The sequence below is a fragment of the Protopterus annectens genome, chromosome 4.part0 (assembly GCF_019279795.1).
Source record: "Protopterus annectens isolate FY-2018-M chromosome 4.part0, PAN1.0, whole genome shotgun sequence".
In the NCBI taxonomy this organism is placed as follows: Eukaryota; Metazoa; Chordata; order Ceratodontiformes; family Protopteridae; genus Protopterus; species Protopterus annectens.
Genome location: NC_056733.1, coordinates 1,945,844,920 through 1,945,861,543, shown reverse-complemented (window position 1 = coordinate 1,945,861,543; position 16,624 = coordinate 1,945,844,920).

Genomic DNA, 16,624 nt, shown 5'->3' with positions numbered 1-16,624 from the left:
GGCATGTGTATGCTTACGCAGTACATCAGAGCTGTGGGCGGAAGCAACGAAGAAAGCAAGATCTCCGTTGCTTTTTACAAACTGTCTCGCTATGTTAAAGGAGTTTAACATAGCGAGACAACTTTAAACAAAGCAGTGGAGGATCTCCAATGCTTTTTTTATAGGTTCATAGTTTCATAGGTTGATACTAGGCTATCAGCCCTGGGGCATTTATAAGCCTAGCCAGAGTATGTTTGGCTTTCGCCACCTTTTTAGATTAGTTGACTGTGCCTCTGTATAGTAGGTCACAGAAGGTAGCACTTTTAAGGTTTGTTTACTGTACCTCTGTCAAGCAACGACACAGAAGAGATCCCAGGGGTAAGCTTACGATCTCCTATCCATTCGTCAGGATTTCTCTTGAAGAGGGTCAGTGAGGGGCTCTGCCTGACATGGATTGGGATTTTGTTCCAGAGTGAGGGGAGCCTTTGGGATATGAATCTGTCCCTCCAGCATGTCCCATTTATTTCTGTTCTGAGGTTCAAGTTCCTGGCTTAGCTCTAAGGGATTTAGATTTCCTGAAGTGAAGCATGTCCATTAATTCTGGGTTGGACATGGCTTTATACGTCAGACACAGATCGCCTCTGAGTAGGCAGTATGCAACTGAGTAGAGCTGGAGTTTCTTTAGCCAAACTGCATAGGGCATCTGTTTGAGCCCCTTGATCCTCTTGGTGAGATACTTTTGGGGTCTTTCCAGTTGCTGAAGGTGTCGGGTAAGGTACATCCCAAACAGGGCATTGTACTCAATTATGGGCCTGATAAGTGATGAGTAGAGGGGCACAATGACCTCTCTTGATCTAGATGTGAACCCTTTCATGATAAGGTGGGCTATATAGAAGGTCTTTCTAACCACTTTGGCAACGTGATTGTCAAAGGAGAGATTGCTGTCTACTTGGGTCCCCAAGTCCCTAATTACTTCTTCCGTAGTTAATGGATTACCACCTATGTGGTAATTTGCGGGCACTTTGTTTTTTCCAAAGGGGATGACTATGCACTTTTTGGCATTTAGCTTTAGGCCATGGCTCTGGCACCAGTTATCCATCTCTGTGAGACCCTTTTGGAGGATGCTTGTATCAGTCGGAGAGTCGATTATAGCACCCAGTTTGCAGTCATCTGCGAACTTGGTCAGCCATAGTCCTTCCGTGTTAGCCTGTACCTTGGAGAAATATATACTGAACAAGAGAGGTCCTAGGACTGAGCCTTGTGGGACACCACTTGTAACTGGTTTAGAGTCTCACATGGCACCTGCTATTCTGACCATGTGGGTTCTATCCCTGAGCCAATTTGCAACCTATCTTGTGACATAGGGGTTGATATTTAAGCTGGTGAGCTTATTTATGATGCCCGAGTGGGGTATTGTGTCAAAGGCCTTTGCGAGGTCCAAGTAGGCTGTGTGGACTACCTTCCCTTCATCTATGGCTTTGGTAACTGTTTCAAAGAAGTCGACCAGGTTCAAGAGGCAAGCTCAGCCCTTAACGAAGCTGAATTGGGAAGGATCCAGTGTCTGGAGGTTCCCAATGTCTTTGTTTATGATTTCCATGATGATACATTCCATAGCTTTGCAGACCAGGCTAGTCAGGCTTATAGGGTGATAGTTTCCTGGGTCTGTTGTGGCACCACCTTTGTGGAGTAGGACCACTGTTGCTGGACGCCATTCCTTGGGAACATATCCTGTAGTAAGGCTGAGATTGAACAGTGACTTTATATAAGGGTTTAGTTCTTCTTGGAGCTCATGTAAGACGCAGCCTGGGACACCGTCTGGTCCCATTGATGCTGTGTTTTTAGCTTTGGAGAGGGCAGCTCTCACCTGTGCATCTGTTATCTCAGGAAGGCTACACTGTGCTGGGATAGACATTTGCTCTTTTGTGGGGGGGGGGGGGGGAGTTTGCGCTGAACCTTTCTGCCAGGATGTTGGCAATGTCTGTGGCTTCAGTGAATTTTTTGTCATTTTGCACTATCTCAGAGCATATCTGGGAGTTGCCTCCCAGGTTTCTGAAATAACTAAAGAAGGCCTTGTGATTATCTTTAGTGTCTTGTGCAATTTTTCTTTCAAAGCTGGCCTTAGAAAATTTTATGAGGAATCGTAGTTTCTTGCTAGTACTGATTAGTGACGCCTTCCCTTTTTGGGATTTTGCTCTATCATGTAGTAGCTTTTGCCTTCTGTTGTATAGCTTATTTATGGCCAGGGTCCAGCAGACAGGTCTCCTGCCTTTGGAGGAGTGAGTCTTGGTTTTATTTGGGATAGCATGCTCCATGCATTCCTGTAGGTGTCCATAGAATGCTTTTGTAAAGGATTCTGCATTTTGAGCCATATTGTCCACTGGCCCGGGGGCTTTGAAGGATTCCACCTCAGTTTTGAGAAGTGTGAAGTTTGCTTTTGAGAAGTTCTTCACCATGGTTTCCTTGGCTAGGGGTGGGGATGGAATATGGATGTCCAGTGAGATTTGTTTATGGTCTGATCTTACCAATGAGGGGTATACCTCTGGTGTGGAACATAGAGACCCCATGTTGGTGATGACCAGATTCGGTATGTTTTCCCCTCTTGTGGGAGTGGTGACCAGTTGTTCTATAGCATTTGAGTTTATAAATTCTAGGAACCGTTGGGCAAGGGTGTTTGGGCTTGAGTAATTTTCCCAATAGATATTTGGGTAGTTGAAGTCACCCAATATAATAGTGTTTGGTGAGACCTTCATATTCACCAGTGTACTCAGGAAAGCTGAGTGAGGTTCCTGTGTTTGGGAGGGTGGTCTGTAGCAGGCTACAAACTGAAAGGCAGTTTTGCCCACTGTAAGTTGCACATGAATGGTCTCCAAAGCTTCGTGCAGTGCCACTAGCCTGGAGGTGTGGGTATCTTTGATAAATATGGATACTCCCCCTCCTTTTGTGGTTCGGTCCGAGTTTTGGGGCCAGAAAGCATGGTATGAAGTATAGCCTGGTAGTGCTGGGGTGCTCCCGGGAGCCTTGAACCAGGTTTCTGTTACTGCACAGATATCGATATTCTCCATACTGAGGAGAGTCTCGAGTGCGTGCATCTTGAGGTTTAGACTTCTTTTCTTTCTTCTTCTGCATTGAGCAGCATTACCCTTAGTTTTTTTTTCCCTTTGTGTTGTCTATGGGGATGGGTTTGTCTTTTGAGCCTTGCCTAAAAAAGGCACTATGGGGGAGGCAAGAGCCTTAGCCAGTATTCGAAAACCCAGGGGTGACAGGTGCAAGCCATCCCTAGCGAAGCAACGTGGCTTGTCGAGCATGTTATCCCAGTCTGACAGACAATGGATCCCCTTTGAATGACACCAATACTTTAGCCAATTGTTAAAATTGATCATTTTGTCTTTATACTGTGTCATCATTCTTGGTGAGGGTAAGATGCCACTCAAGGTCAGGGTCATACCGGCATGGGCTACATGATCAAAGAGCTCCTGTACATCTTTTTTCATGTAGTCCAGGGAAGTATGTCTCAGGTCATTCACACCAGCATGGACAATGATGGAGTCATACTTGTACTTGCTTTGGAGTGACCTGAGTGCTTGTGTTATGTGGTGGATCCTGGCACCCGACAGGCAGCTTACAGTGACCTTCTCCTTGTTCAGCCTGGTGAGTGGGACGTCAGTGTGTCTGACAATAGAGTCACCTATTACAAGTGTATTAGGTGTGTTGTTTAGCCTTAAGGGCTGTGACTGTGTGGCACACTGACTTTGTGAGCTATGTGCTACGTGGATATTGTTTCGTGGTAGGTGTTGCTTGGATGTCTGCTTTGGAGGACTCTGCTGCTTAGGCAGATTTTTATTTAGAGCCTCCGAGTATGTTTTTGTGTGTTTATGTGTTTGGTTTGCTGATGCGATAGGTCTATGTGAGACTGGATTTGTGGTGTGTGTGGTTACCTTCTCCTCCTGACAGGCAGTGCCAGTACTGAGTTGAGAGAGCTTAGCCTCCAGTTTGGCTATATAGTTGCATCTCTCATATATATTTGAGCTTATTGGAAGTAGGAGAGGGTGGTCTGTATACATAAGGCAGTTGTAACATTGCCTCAAGATTCCCAGATTCACCAGCTGGACTGGAGAGTAAACTCGAAACTGACCTTTGGACATACCTGAATAATATAGGGAACTACTTATTGACTGATCAGAAAGAACCAATAGGGAGCAAGTGCTTTGAAGGAGTATAAGAGGGATGTAGTGCTTTAGTTTGTGTTTACCTATGAGATTACTTATGGAAGCAAGTGCAAGGCTTTAGAATGAGAATAGAGTGCTTAATTTGAGATTTAGAGCAGTTCTAATGGGAAAAAGTGAAGAGTAGACTTTGTGGAGCCGGGAATAGCTTAAGCTTGTTTAAGCGGCACTGCCTGACACTGCTCTGTGCGCAAGACCGTGCTAAAAGAGGGTTGCAGGGTTTTAAGAGATAGAGATGAAGGAGTTTAGAATTGACCCAAATGGCCAATAAAACTACAGCTTCTAGGCAGTAACCACTCCTACAGGGACAGGCAGGCTGTTCAGTGTTAACCACTGCCACTGGTGAACACAGAGACTTCCCTTTAGTCCGAGCAAGCACTGGCCTCCAAGAAACTTACAAACAGTTCAGATCAGCAAATCTGTAACTGAACTTTCTTAAATTTCAGAAAGTGGGAAAAAAGCAAGATTTTTTTTGTTTTTTTTCTTTTTCGTTTTAGTTTAAAGGTAGCAGAGATACACAAGCAGCAAAATAATCACAACAGTGCAATAAATGACCCCACACTTGAGTGCTAGGCCAAAGTCAGGTAAAATGCAGTTTTAAGAGAAAAAAACGATTTTAAATTAAGTGCAACACAAGAAATGCAGTAAACAGGCTCTAGATGTGTTCTAAATACTGTTTCTAATACAGATATAAACTACAGCAAGCTGGAAAACACCGAAAAGTAGGCGGCAAAGCAGTAATTCTTAACAAAAAATCTGTCTTGCTATGTTAAACTTATTTAACATAGCGAGACAGTTTTGAAAAAAGCAACGGAGAAAGAAAGATCTCCAATGTTTTTTTACAAAGTGTCTCGCTATGTTAAACCCATTTAAAATAGCGAGACACCTTTAGAAAAGCAACGGAGATAGGAAGATCTCCATTACTTTTTTAAAGCTGTCTCGCTATGTTAAACTAGTTTAACATAGCGAGACAGTGTGTAAAAAACAATGAAGATCTTGCTTTCTCCGTTCCTGTAAAAAACGTTATACTAATGGAAAAAGTCCAAGCTACCGGACCTTTTTCCATTACTATAACTCTGATTTACAATGTGCATGCTGATCAATCAGCGTGCACGTTTTGGAATATTAATGGGGGGTCGTTGTATAATGGCCTTTTTCTCACTGTAGTGCTATTTTGGAGTTAGTATATATAATTAATGGGGTGGAGGAGCTAGGGGAGCAGCCACTTAGCAAAAAGATGTTTTTCTCATTTGTTTCAGTTTTATTGATTTCAGTACTAGTGGCTTGCTGTTAGCCACTCGGTAATTAAATAATATGAACTCATATCTATCTTACTATCTATCTATCTATCTATCTATCTATCTATCTATCTATCTATCTATCTATCTGTTTGTTGAGTGTACATTTGGTCAACAAATGTAAGGGGGTGTAGAGATTTTCAAATGTTCAAATAGCCAAAGAATGGACATCTTGACATGGAAGTGGGTATTGGAATGGGGTTAGAGTTCTTGTGTGTATGTGCGTGTGTGTGTGTGTGTGTGTGTGTGTGTGTGTGTGTGTGTGTGTGTGTGTGTGTGTGTGTGTGTGTATTTCATTGTTAGGGTAAGGGTCAGCATTAGGCAATGGAATAGATGTTATGTGTTTGCATTTGGGAGGGAGTATTTTAGTGTTGGGCTTATGGTTCGGAAAGGGGATAGATGTTATGTGTTTATGTGTGAGCGTGTGTGCTATAGGGTTAGGGTTGGTGTAAGGTGAGGGGAAAGATGTAGTTTTGGAAGTGTGTTGTTGTGTGGTTGCGTGTGTGTGTCTCATGTAATGGTAGTGCTACAGAAAGGGGTTTTTTAGGTAAAGTATAGGGTTAGTGTTGGGACAGGGCTAGGGATAGCACATATATTTTTTCGGATGAAGTTTCGCATGTGCTGAGATTGTCAGTGCATACACAGTACTGTGTCAATGTTTGCAAAGTGAAGATTTTGTAGTCGACTTTGTAAATGTTTGGGTGTGTTGTTTAATTTCAGTACACACAGACACACACACACACACATATATATATATATATATATATATATATATATATATATATATATATATATACGTACACACACACGCACATACATACATATACATACAGAGAGAGAGAGAGAGATTTGTATTGGGGAAATTATCCCTTCAAACAACATATATTTTATGAATTCACAACCCTTCCGTACTTTTATTTGTTTTATTTGTTTGTAAGGTCTACACTCTTAAAAAAACATAACTAAATACTAAATACATTAATGAAATCGAATCTATCTTGTTTAGGTTCTCACGTCATTCTCTAGCAATTTGTTTGTCTTATTGTTGTAGCAAAGCTTTGCAACATTGCCTCTGTTCATTTTCAGTAGTAACAGTTTCTGAGTCTTGAAATCTTCAAAAGACTCACCAGTGTTTAGCAAGTCCGACTTCAAGGTTTGTGTTCAAGTTTCAGGCTTCTATGATCATCTTGCTCTGACTCTCGCTCTCTTTTGAGCTGCTTTCTGGCCTAGGCCTCCACCTGTCTTTGTGTCTTTGAGAGGCTAATGTCACTCTTCCTCTCTCTGTTAGCACGTGTTTTCATGAAAAAGGATATGTGTGGCTTCCTTCGTTTAGGCATGTATGTGTGATGCTGTGTGATTACACCAGGCACACAATTTTCTTTCTTGCAGTACACAACAATGAATCCCTCCTTTCAATATTAAAGGTTTTAACTTTTTTAAGGCATCACCTCGTATAAGCTTTAGTTTTATAAAGTGCCATCAGAGTCTCTTTTTGCTGCAAGTCTGAAGTATAATGGAAACATATAATCAACAACTACATTAAATGCTACCTTTTATCAATGTAAGGTCACAGGGCAAATTTTCTTGTAGATATAACATTTCCTATGTATTAACAGTTCACTACTCAGGAAGGCTTGTTTTATATATGTGCCTCATGTATACATTGCCACAGACTTCTTACACATGCTCACTGTGAAGAAGCAGGTTCAGACAGCACTTAATATTAAATTACTGTATAACAGTTTCATAAGTTCATAGGTATGTACTAGGCTAACAACTACTGGGGCCATTATTAGCCTAGTCATGCAATTTAAATGTATCCCACAGGCTTGTAGGTTGTTTTAAGGAGTGTATGTTAGAATATAATTTAACTGCTGCTTCTGTCCATCAGAGACATAGGTGTCATACCAGGGATGAAGTTCTTATTTCCTATCCACTGGTCCAAGTGATGCTTGAATAAGGTTAGGGAAGGGCTGTGCTTCACATGGATAGGAAGCCTATTTCAGAGAATGGGAACTTTCTGAGATAAATATCTGTCCCACCAACATTTCCTATTTAAATCAGTAGCAAAGTTAAGTCCTTGGCTCTAGTAGTTCTGATGCTATTCATTTTGTGGATATGCAAAAGATTCATCGGGGTGGGATCCAAAGATGCTTTGTATGCCAGGCATAAGTCGCTTCTCAGCAGTCTGTAGAAAACAGACTATAGGGATAGGACTTTGAGGTGATTTTTGCAGGGCATTATGCTTGCACCCTGTATTCTTTGTGAAGAACCTCTGTGGATATTCCATTTGCTGTATACTCCTGGTCAGGTACACACAGAAGGGAGCGTTATACTCAATGACGGGTCTGATGAGGGCTGAGTATACTGGCACAATGGCTTCTCTAGCCCCAGATGCCCAGCCCTTACTTATTAGTTGACTGCACCAAATGATTTTCTTACTACTTTAGACACATACTGGTCAAAAGCCAGGCAACTATCTGTATGAGTCACTACATTCCTGACTACTGTGTCCACTTTAATGGTGTTTTATTGATGAGGTAGTTTCCCAGAGTGTCAAGGTACTACTCTGCATTTTTTGGCACTGAGTTTTAAGTCATGACTTTGGAATCAGTCATTTGTCTATTTTAGACATTCCTGTAAAATGTTAGTATCTTTGGGGGGGGGGGGGTTGTGTGATTACAACCAGCTTGCAATCCTCTGCAAACTTGGCAAGCTAGAGGCCCTTGCTATTGGCCTTGACATTTGAGAAATTGATATCAAAGAAGAGCGGACCAAGGGGGACTCAACTGGTGACAACCTTCTTTGTGCAAGTGGTCTCTCCAGTTCTAACCTCCTAGGTCCTATCTTTGAACCAGCTGGCTATCCAGTGGGTTACATAGGGGTTTATGCCTAATTCCACAAGTTTTTGTTAACAATGCCCAAGTTGGGTATTGTATCAAATGCCTTAGCTATGCCAAAGTAGGCAGTATGCACTGTTTTGTCATCATCCATTGCCTTGATGATATTTTCAAAGTACTCCACTAGGATCGGATCAGTAAGCATGACCTGCCATTGTTGAAACCAAACTGGGTTGAGTCTAGTGTCTGATGGTTTATAATGTCATTGTTAATTATTTCTTTGAAAATTCTTTTCATGGCTTGCATATAAGACTAGCCAGAGTAATGGATTTGTAGTTCACTGGATCCTTTGATGGCCTGGGGTCTGCAGAGTGATGACCATTGCAACCTTCCATTTGCGCAGCACAAAGCTTGATCACAGGCTATGATTGAATAGTGACTCTAGTAACACTAGATAGATCATATTTCAGGTTATTTAGGAGGCATCATTGGATATTATCGGTGATAATCAAAGTTTTATTCCTGGCCTTAGAGAATATCTTTAAGACCTGTTCCCTACTGATAGTTGAAGGGGTTATATGAGATGGGGGGCAGCTGGGAGTGAGAGGGGGGGTAAAGTTGGAACTGAATGTGTCAGCCAAAAGATTTTCTATGTCTTCCAGTTCCACAAATGGTGCTCCATTTACCAGCAGTTCAGCACACTGTTGTGTGCTGCCCTTGAGGTTTCAGACATAGGTTGTCATTGGCACGGGATGCTATCTTTACCACAAAATTTGCTTTGTTGGACATAATTAGTCCTCATAGTTGTCCATTCAGTTTGATGAGAGAGTTTTTATCATTTCTGGTGTTACACTTCCTAATTTTAGCTAGACTTTTTTTTTTTCTTTTGTTGTACAACCTGTTTAATTTTGGATCCATCAGAGTTTGTTTTTTTTAAGTTAGCTTTGGTCTTACTTCTGGTAGGAACAACCATCCCTATGCAAACATTGACATGGTAGTATAAAGCTTCTGAGAAGAATTCTGCATAGGCTAAAGTGTTATCTGGGTTGGAGGAGCTTTATATTTTGAGAGGTTATTGCTTAATAAAAGTTAGTTTGCCTTGGAATAGTTTTTAACTGTGGCAGGGTTTACTGAGGTTACTAAACTGATTTTTATTTTGATGGAGACTGCTTTGTGATCTTACCTTAGCAGAGAGGACACTACACTGGGGAACATGCATCATTCTGCATGTTTATGAGTACCAGGTCCAATATGTTTACACCTCTGGTAGGTGTAAGCACTTTCTGGTCCACGGTGTCTGCATTTACAAATTTGCATAATATCGCCACCTGCAAATTTGGTGTCATTTAGGACTCCCAGTTTATAAAGGGATAATTAAAGTCCCCATCAGTATGGTATTTGATTGAATGGTGAGGTTCTTAGGTATGAGCTATAAGTTTCATGAAAGACACAGGATGACCTGTAGCTTGCTAGGATATGGTATGGGACTTTCTCCATGGTAACCTGGACATGAAGGAACTCCAGTGTGTCATCCTGTTGTAAAAAACTAGCGGTATGCTTGTTATTGATGTAGATCAAGACACCTCCCTCTTTAGTCACTGCCTGTATAGTAGCTGATCTAAATGAGTTGAAGTCAATGAAGCCTTGCACTGCTGGTACACTCCCTGCAGCTTTAAACAATGTCCCAGTAACTGCACAGATGCCTGCATTCTTCCAGGTGAAGACAGCTTGAAGGGAGTGGAGCTTCTTGTTCAAACTCCTGGCATTGAGCAGTAACACATTTAGATTTCATTGGGGAGGTTTTGCTATGCTGAAAGTTTTGTTAATTTGGCCTTGCCTAAAAAAGGATCTATGGGTGTGGACAATGTTTTAGCCAAGATTCAAAATACTTAGAGGGGGGCAGGTGCAGACCATCCTTTGCAAAGCAAGGTGGGCCGTTAACCATGTCCTCCCATGCTGGCAAATATTGCATCTTCTCCAGAATGACACCAAAATCTTAGCCAATTAGTAAAGTCAATAATTTTCTATTCATGTTGTGGTATCATCCGTGGTGAAGATAGAATGCTGGTCAATACTATGCACATACCAGACTATGACATATAGTCTGAGAGTTCCACAATATCTCTCTTCATATAGTCTAGGGAGGTACATCTCGGCTCATTTACTGCTACATGGACTATAACTGACTCATACCGGTACCTGTAGTGCAATGACTTTCATGTATAAGTAACTAGGTGGACCCTTGCCTCTGATAGACAACTGATCATTATTTTCTCCTTGTTCATGCTGGTGAGTGGAACAGAACATCAGTATTTCATACAATGGAGTCCCCTATGACTAGAGTCCTGGGTAGTGTATTGGCTTTGCTTGGGTTTGGTAGTTGAGGCTTCACTGGGTATGGCCTTCCGTACAGTGTTAGGAGTTGTTACTGTTGAGTGCTTTTGGGTTTGCTGAAGATAATTTTTTTCAGGTGGAATATGTGGGAGGTCTTTGGTGTTTGGGAATATTGCATTTAAGTCCCTCCCACAAGTAAGTCTTATGTGTAGGGTGTATGCAATTTGTTGTGGGTGTAATGAGTGTATTTTTGACAACCAGATTGTTATTTAGAGTGTTTGTACATGAGCATTGTTTTTTCAAGACACATTGTGCATATACATCTCTCACATACTGTATTTATTTCTTTGAGTATTAAATGGTTATCAGTAAAGATTAGACAATTGCTACATTGCCTCAGGATGCCCATATCCACCAGACCCTCAGCAGAGAAATTGGGAAAGTGCATATCCATGATGTCAGGTCCTTTACTAGGTGAGCTGCAAAGGTACAGTGCACAATGGGTTAATAGTGTGCTGACTAAGGGTGCCTTTGGGATTAGAGAGTTGACTAGGCTATATAATACTAAATTCATGATCCACATCTTGTGTTTTCTACAGAATACACATTTCTTTCTTTTATTTTTACTATCAAATAAGCTTGACTTGCATAAACATACACACACACACACACACACACACACACACACACACACACACACACACACACACATACATACATACAGAATTGGGTAAATACAGTTTCTGCAAAAACAATACTTTTAAGCAGCAATGCAGCTCTCTTAAGGAATCATTTAGCAGACAGTGACTTTCACTTGTTTTAAACACAAGACAACTCTAGTTTATAAAAGCATTAATAAAAGTAGTATTTTTTCCGCATACTATGAAGTATCAGCTTGTTAGAATTCCATTCTATGGATTATAAAGCTACCAGCATCGTACGAAGCAATTTTTTCAGAGGTATTTTCACAGTAAAGTCTCCCATTTGCTTTGGGTTTCACTTTCTAAAACACAGTTCATTTGAATGCCATAAAACTTCTCCAGCAGACTTTTCTTGTAAGTTGCAGTGTAACAGAACAAAGAAATGTTATTGGGACTGTATATGTGCATCAATATGTTTGCAGCACCATATTATATAATTTCTAGTCTGTAAACCATTAGCAATTTACACACTGTTTAGGCTTAAGAAATATGGGAACACAGGAACAATAATATTCAGTGATCAAAAGGCCCATTAGAAGCCTGGCCATATACACTTTTAAGAAGACACACTAAACGTTCTTGCCCCATTTATGAGTACTTAATAGTGTCCTTCTCCAAAAACAAGCAGGGCCATATGTAATAATCCTGTTGTAAATTTGTGTTTACCTATCCAATTATCAAGATAAATCTTTACTGCAGGGTAATATTTTGCCTGATTTGTAATTGTAACTTATTCCACAAAGTGGAAATATGTTTAGTTGGGACCCTATCTCTTCTCTGAGTCTTTTTTTTTTGTTGGTGCAAAGTTATGCCCTAGTATGGAAGTCTATAGACCCACTGGTTCATTGAGGAAATAGCAGGTCAAACTAGATTGGGATCAAAGGCAGGAAAGCAAGACACAGCTCAACTCAGGGCAGCCCATAGGGTACTGAATATAAGGACAGTTGTACTAATCTGTTGGGGTAGTTGAAAGATTTAAGGCATTTGATTTTTTTTTTAATAAGTCATTGAGTCTTTCTAATTGAATAATATGCCTGGATTTGTACGTGCCAATGGAGGCACTGTATTCAATGATGACTCTGATAACAGAAGAGTACAGTGATAAGACAGAATTAACTGAAAACAAGTATTTCCTGATATTGTGGAAACATGATAATTGAATGAGACAAAGGTCTCCACATAGGTACCCAGATCTCTTATGACTATATCTGCCTCAAGAACAGTACCACTTATATGAGAAGGGAAGATGTTTTACCTGAATGCTACTATTCTGCACTTTTTTACACTTAGATTTAGTTAATTTTTAGCACCTTAGGTATACATATATAAAGATATATAGATGTATAAATATATAGCTATATGTGTATATATATATATATATATATATATATATATATATATATATATATATATATGTGTGTGTGTGTGTGTGTGTGAGTGTGTGTATTCTGGCCAGTGGATGAGCAGAAAACAGTGGTCATCTTGCACTCATCAGCAGTCTTGGTTAACCAAACTTGAGGCCTCTTGGCTTCAATGTCTGCAAAACAAATGCCAAACAGGAGAAGGACCAACAATGAACCCTTGGTGATTCACAAGTTACAATTGTAAATTAAAAGTGTACCAGTGACTTTCATTGATTAGGATTTGTTGGATAACCAGATTGCAATCTGAAGGACATCATGACAGTTTTAACAGTTTACATTATAGTTACTATATGTAATAATACCGGTACTACTCATCACCATCCATAGTGCTCAACCTCTTAGCACAAAAAATCTGGACAAAGCCAAAAATAATTGGGGAGCAAAGCCCCAAAAATGGGGGTAGATTTTAAATATTGCTGTTAGAAAGTTGTTAGAATAAAAGGTTTTGTGTTACCATACATTTTGTGAAGGATATAAAATCTGAAACTCAAATGACTGTCATTAATTAGTGAATTCAATCCTCACTAATATGCCTCAGAAATCCAGGAAACCACAAATTTTATGAGGAATAGACCAAAATTTGAGGCAAAAATCTACACATTCTGTGAAAATCTGGACTGTTGAGAGCTGTGTCACCATCTAAATATGCTATACTATAAAACACCATATACCCTAAACTCCCCACTCCCAACATGATAGTCTCTCACTCTAACCTCTCTCAATTTCATATAATTAACCTGCTCTACAGATTACCAAACACAAATCACTGACTACTTCACCTATTACCATAAGACACATGAGTGCAATGTAAGACCTTCATTCATCTGGTTCAATATAGGTCTCCACTTACATAAAAATCACTACACTGATCTCATTAAACTGAAAAATAATCCATATTTCCAAAAAAGGTGCAAAGGTACTATCATCATCTCTTTCACAAAAACTAAAACACCACAGCTACATAAGTTTACTACTGAATCTACCACTAGCTGATGACAATGAATCCTCTCAGAAACCAAGATACTCCACAAAAAATAAATCAACCCTGCTTGGTATCCTAAGTTCTTCTCCCAACAAAGTAAGTAAAAGCAAAAAAAATCTCAAATCTATTCCACATGAACCTCACGAGCATTGTAAACAAAATTACAGTACTATAAGCAGGAAGAAATTATTACTTCCCTAACATATTATCAGTAACAGGATCTTGATTAAAAACTAATATTAATAGCACAGAAATACTCCCACCCCCAGATTTTAACATTTTTAGAATGGATATATTTTAAAAAAGAAACAGCAAGAGGAGTAGCAAATAATGTACCAGAGTACAACATAACCCTGTCACCCTTCTAATCTACCATACCCTCCTTCCACAATGACAAACTATTTCTAAATAACCTAAAGCTGAATGCACACAAAACAGTATGTATGAGCCCTTTCTATCCCACCTGGAAACAATATCAGCCCATTGGAAAGCATCCGATTCTTGCTATCTCACAATGTACACACAAAGGGTACACACAAAGGTAATTATACTTGGGGATGTTAATATCAGCTGGTTTAGTATCACCTCTAATATAACCATTTCTTGTATAAACCTATACAATTTCTCCCAGTTTATGACTGATGCTACCAGAGTCAACCTGAAAAGTGGTACAACTACCACACTGGACTAGTTTTTAACAATTTAGTCTAAAAATATAAGCTCCCACAGTATCTTAGAAAGCACACAAGTGACCATCTGTCCATATATGCCATAAGATAATGCAATACATCTCCCAGGGAATATAAACATGAACAGTTTTGACTCAGAACTGTTTAACACCTCACTGCAATCTCACAACTGGAACATCCTAAAAAAAAAGCTTGGCAAATAGATGATGCTGTTGACTATTTTAATAAGATATGTATGGACCCATTAAATAGCATGAACCCCACCCCATGGCTTAAAAGAGTGCAAAGCAACCCTGATCCTTGGCTTACTCCCACCACCAGGAAATTAAGGGGGAAAGCGATAAAGCCTAGAAGACATTGTCCAATAATGAAACAGAAAACAATCTTCAACAATATAAATACATACAAAATAAACACAAATATCAGATCAAACTTGACAAGAAACTGTAACCATTTGAAATGTCAGGACCACAAGAGTGAGTTCTGAAACATGGAGACTGAATGGCTGAAAAAGCAAACTTACATATGTTAAGTGGGAGATGGCCTTTTTCCAGAATATTCCATTTTTTCTGAGGTATGGTAATCTCAGTATTGGTACATATCAGTTCATGGTTGTGGGGGCTTGCCCAGTACATCAGTGGTGCAGGGGGCTCTTGACCACCACCAAACAAGAAGTTTAAAGGAGAAGAGCGATGTTTGAAATTCACTCTTCTAAATTTCTAGACTTTTTTTCTGACACTTTAATAGGGAGCCCAAGAAACTTTATTACCCCAATTTTTAGAATAGGTCCTATAAAAATTCTAGACAACTATGGGCCACCGTATCTAAAATAGTACACCCTGGCTCATATGGACAACCAAACCCCAACCTAGATTGTTCACTGGAAGAAACAGCTAATGTGTTTAATGATCACTTTATCTCTAGCATTGGTAAACTACATTACAACCAAACTCAAAACAAATCAACCTTGTCTAATAATCTAACCGCATTCCACTTATTCTCACCTTCCAATTTCATTATTACTCATTCTTTCTCCTTTCAATCAGTATCCACCACAACAATCAAGAAATATCTCAAACATATTTAACCAAATACACTAGCTCCAGATGAAATTCCTGGTGATTTCCTAAAAACAGCAGCCAGATCAAGTTCCTTTCCAGTATCCGTTCTCATAAATAGCTTTATTAAGGAATCACATGTTCTACCCATGCAGAAAAAAATCACATCACTTCGCAAGGGTGGTAAGTCCAGTGATATGTCCAACTTTAGACCCATTGTCATTCTCTCCCCTCTTTCAAAAATCCTTGAAAAATATAGCTACAATCAATTAATGACTCATTTGTAAATAAACTACCTCCTTACACCCACCTAATGCTGTTTCATTCCAGGGCATAACATTACCACAGCTTTCCTAAACTTCACCAACACTATTAATCTAGCCAGAGACAAAGGCCAACTGGTTTCTGCTGTGTTCCCGGATATGTTCAAGGGCTTCAATACCATTTCACATAGCCCCTTCTAAAACAACCGTCTTCACTTAGCCTATCTAACACCTCCACCAACTGGTTCTCCAGCTCCCTTACCATTATATTTCAGCCTTTTTAATGGATAAACTCCGACTCATCCTTCCTATTCTTCAAATCAGGTGTTCCGCAAGGTTCCACACTAGGGCCACAGCTTTTCAACATATTTACCAGACACCTACACTGAGCTAAATGACAAACATCCCACATACTCTATGCAGACAACTCCACTTTAGTCTGTATTGCCAGTAACCCAATTATTCTACAACACATCACCCAATAGTAATTTTCATCAGTTGAAAGTTGACATAATAACTCTCAACTTCAACTCAATCTTAATAAACAAAGCTGCTATTATTCCTCCAAAAGCCCTTACATACCTCAAACAAAATTTCTCAATAACGCCTACAGACGTCATCCTCCATACCAAACTATTAAGCATGACAAATGACGATAATGTGAAATTCAAGTTATGTATACAACATGTTATCCAAAGCACTCATCAAAAATTCTGGACACTATTGAACAAAAAAACTACTTAACTGATTTATCCAGGAAACTCCTGGCCTCTACATTTCTACTTCTCACTTTGCTATATGGCTCCCCAGTACTCCTTAACATTCATGCTTCC